The sequence below is a fragment of the Wolffia australiana genome, chromosome 5 (assembly GCF_029677425.1).
Source record: "Wolffia australiana isolate 7733 chromosome 5, ASM2967742v1".
In the NCBI taxonomy this organism is placed as follows: domain Eukaryota; kingdom Viridiplantae; phylum Streptophyta; class Magnoliopsida; order Alismatales; family Araceae; genus Wolffia; species Wolffia australiana.
Genome location: NC_135839.1, coordinates 16,069,008 through 16,073,279, shown reverse-complemented (window position 1 = coordinate 16,073,279; position 4,272 = coordinate 16,069,008). Strand labels below are relative to the sequence as shown.

The 4,272-nt window shown below is 53.3% G+C and overlaps 1 non-coding gene across 1 annotated transcript; it reads left to right on the top strand.

Annotated features, from left to right (window-relative positions):
• Positions 1 to 507: 507 nt before the first annotated feature.
• LOC144703981 (small nucleolar RNA R71) lies at positions 508 to 616 on the top strand. Its single transcript, XR_013581682.1, has one exon. It is a non-coding gene; the product is annotated as a small nucleolar RNA R71 (small nucleolar RNA).
• Positions 617 to 4,272: the final 3,656 nt, after the last annotated feature.

Here is a 4,272-nt window from a genome sequence, read left to right as displayed (position 1 = left end):
TGAAATTGGTGTTGAAAAGGAGCTTTGTTCCCTTGGGTGAAGCTCTCTCCGTTTTGGAAATTCGGCCTCTTTTGACCTGCCCACGGTTGTTGCGGCTGGTTGAAGGCCTTCACCTCTTCTTCCATGGCTTGGCAAGCCCCATCTTCATGTTCCCTACTGAAGCAGAGAGAGCAGATCTTAGCTTTAATGATAGGAGAGTTACCTAAAAAGACATTCTTCAAGGTGGAGGTGAGCTCCTCCAATTTCTGGTTAGTCTCCCTTAGGCCCGCTTGTAGCTCTCCCTCCTTGGCGTTAACCTGCAGAACTCTTGCTCTTTTTGGCTGCAGGTTTCTCCCATTCTGATTGGCTCCAATCTCCTACAAGTCAGTTTCTGCAACTCTCTCCAAAATATCGAAAACCTCATCCTCGTATGCAGTGTAAAACGTTCCACCCGTAGCGAGATTTACTTTGTTTTTCATAAAATCAGAGAGAGATTCATAAAATATTTGGGCTAGTTGACATTGCTCAATGCCATGGTGAGGACATTTCCTCAACAAATCATTAAATCTCTCCCATGACTCACTAAAGGCTTCTCCGTCATGAGGATGGAAATTGTGAATTTCTCTTCGATAAAAATTTGTTTTGGAGAGAGGGTAAAATTTCTGCAGAAATTTTCCTTGCATCTCTTCCCAAGAATTAAAAGTGATTCCTAGATTACGATACCATGCAAACGCTTTATCTTTAAGAGTTAGAGGAAAATATTTCATTTTTAACATCTCTGTAGATATTCCAGGAACATTTTGAGAAGAGCATCTAATATGAAAATCATCAAGGAATTCTAAAGGATTCTGTGCAGGTAATCCGTTAAATTCAGGTAGAGAATTGATCAATGCATTATCGTATCGAAACAAGATACCTTCACCGATGTTCAGATTTACATCAGTTTGTCGTAAGCTTCCGGACAGTGTAGACCTATCCAACATAGTTCTTCTCCTTTCATTCTGCTGATGTATCTCTTCAGCCATATTTCTCTACTGAATTTCTGGTTCTGTGACTGTAGAATTCAGGGTGGCGTCTCTACTATTTTTTTCTGCAGACTTCTCACCAGCTCCTGAGCGTGTAACTACCATAGATCTTCAGCACAAATGTTAGCAGAACAATGAGCTGAGGATTTTTAAGTCCTGCAGCTTAAGGAGAATCAAGAAAAGATTACTGAACAATTAAAAAATAAATTCCTACTGTAATACCGTGCTCCCCGGCAACGGCGCCAGTTGATAAGCTCGATTTTAGTGGTTTCTACTGGTTATTTATCAGTTAATGCGTGTGAGGATTGAGCTTATACAACAAAATTTATAACCTCACAGCTTAGGGCGAGTGAGGGTCGATCCACAGGGAGACGGCAAAAAATAGCAGAAGAATTATGTCTATCAAATTAGTTCTTTTAAATCTCAATACTCAAGTATAAACGCTGGTGAATGATCTTCAGTACAAACAACAAAGTTTTCTTTAAAAGTCTCGGTGCAGCAAATATTCAGTAAGGATTTTGTTTACTGAGGATTTGCCCTTGCCCTTTGGGGCAATTTCACAAACACCCAGGGGGTGTTTGTGCACGCGTGAGCGCCTACGCGTGGCTGCTGTCGGCGGCGTGTGCGCGCAGGCAGCTTCTGCAAGCGGCGCTTGCGCGCGGTGTGCTTGCGCGCGGGCGTGCCCGCGCGCGATGCTGCTGCAAGCGGCAGCTGCGCGCGGGCAGCTCCTGTGCACGGGCGTGCCTGCGTGCGCCGCTGCAGCAAGTGGCGGCTGCGCGCGGGCTTGCTACTCACTACGCTGCTCCAGGCAGCGTTTGCGCGCGGGCAGCTGTTGCGCACGCAGTGCTGCTAGCAGCTTGAGCCATTGGCGACCTAGGCTGAGGCTTGGGTCGCTGGCGGTTTGATTGCTGGCTGCGTGTGAGAAATTCTAGTGCAAATTCACTAGAGGGCTATAGATTTTTGAGGGAAAACAAGAAGTAGGATGAATTGAACACAAAAAAACTTTGGATTAACTAAAACATAAACAACTCTGGTTGGAGATTGCTGAAGAACCTTGCAGGTTGCTTCAAGCCCAATCGAGGTTGTCCAAGAGGGAGAAGAATACGAAGCTGAACTAGCTCAATCTGATGGCGCGTCACCACCGGTCGTCATCGAGCCAACAACAGAGGAGCAGCAGGACGTCCCCGACTCAGCACCCGAGGAGCCGGCACTACCCAGCTCGCCACCGAGACGAGTCCAGCCACTACGACGAGCCGCCGCAGCAACACGGGATCCCGCATTCCGTTACTCGGCATGACGCAGACGCCGACCACCGGAGCACACCGTTACAGTCAGTTACTTTATCTTATAGTTTTTCCCTTCATTCGTATTGTCGTGTAGCGGGGGAAGGGCACATATGAGGAACCCTTTCCCCCCCCCCCCCCCTTTTTTTATGTTGGGCCTGACAAGCCCGTTTCCTATTTTTCTTGCTTATTTTCATTCCTTTTCTTTTGTGTTATTGGACTTAAGGAAGGGCCCATCTTCACCCATATATAAGGGGAAGAGGTGGGCGCTTCCCTCACCTTTGACCTAATTTTGAAGAATTGCACTTTGAGAAAGAAGGGTCAGGTCGTGGAGAAGAAGAGAAGAAAGAAGAAGAAGAGAAGAAAGAAGAAGAAGAAGAAAGAAGAAAAGAAGGAGAAGAGAAGGGGAAGGGAAGGAGACCACCGCTGCACCGCCCCTCGCTCGAGTCACGTCACCGCCGAGTCTGCGCGACCGCCTCCTGCGTCCGCGCCGATAAGGCCACCGCGGCGCCGCTCCTCTGCCCGGCCGCCGCTGCCGAGCTCGCGCGTCCGTCCGCTCAGCGTCGCGCTACCGAGCGCCGCGCGCCTCTGATCTCGCACGCTCGCTCGGCGCGCGCCGACCGCCCTGCTGTCAAGTCCGCGCGCCTCGCGCCGCGATGCCAGGGCTGCCGTCGCGCCGCCCGCTCGAGCAGTGCCGTTGCCGCGCCGCGCCGCCTCGCGCCGCGCCGCTAGAACGCCGCTGCGTCGCCCGCCGTTCGAGCCGCGCTGACGCCGCGCCGCACAGCCGCCAGTCGTGCCCACGCCGCCTCAGCCGCGCTGCCGACCGCGCGACTCGCCTGCGCGACCAGCAGGGCCACCAGCTGCTCGACCTGGTCGTGCCGCCGCCGTGTGCCTGTCCGACCGCCGCCGCCGAGCCGCGCCGCGTGTGCTGCCGCCATTCCTGCTGTCGCGCGAGCGTCGTGCGTGCTGCCACACTGCCGCGCCGAGCCGACTGTGAGTGCGACCTGCTCGACCGGCGCGCCGCAAGCACAACTGCCGGGTCCGCCGTGAGCTTGCACCGTGAGTCCGCATCGATCATCACCGCCGAGCTGCGCCGCGCGCGCCGCCCCCGCTCTTGCTGCTGCACGACTGCTGCTGTGCCCGGTCGCCTCCCCTTGTCACGTGCTCGTGATTGGCATACTCCCTCACCAGTGGCTCCTCTCGTGGAAGCTCCTACTCGAGTCGACCGTCGCCCCGCGACGTAGGTACTTTGCTACCCTCGCTTCTTCGGTCCTTATTTCTTACAGTACTCTTTCGTATTGCCTCCACCGCGCTCGGGTTAGATAGGTGAGTGAGACAGATTGAGAGAACGACGAAACAAAGACGAGCGTCTTACCTGTCCGGTACGAGTCGGGACGCCCCGACGCGTGTGAGCATTCCGGTGGGAGTTATCCCATTCGACGGCGTGCGCGCCCTCGACCCACCTCGGACGACTTGGAGGGCTGGTTCGACCCAGCTTGGCGACCCCGTCCCCGCTCCGGGTTGGCTCTCATAGCTTGTCGGCGCATTGCACGTACCAAAGTGGGACCATCATCCTCGTTATCGTCATACATACATTCCTGTTCTCCGTATATCCATCGGTTGACGTCGCGGACGTGAACCGATTAGTTAGTGATACGACACCGAGTTCCTACCCTCGGTGACGGTCAGACGCCGTTGAGACGACGTCCGGCATCACAATCACTCCGGCTTCGTGTCACGTCCTGTCCGGCGAGTCGGCGATCTTCTTGAGCGGGTACTCTTCAGCTTGCCTCTCCTCCCAACTCCAATGGCTCATCAGCTACTGGAGGGTCTGCAGAATACCTTCCTCTCCAAGCCCTAGCTTCCTTAGAGAAAATTCTGGACAACCTAAAATCAACTCTGAAGAGAGTATTTATAGGTTTCTCTTAAGTCATGCCCAGGGGCATTTTCATAATTTCTGCTTCTTTGAATTTTTGCCCGCTCCT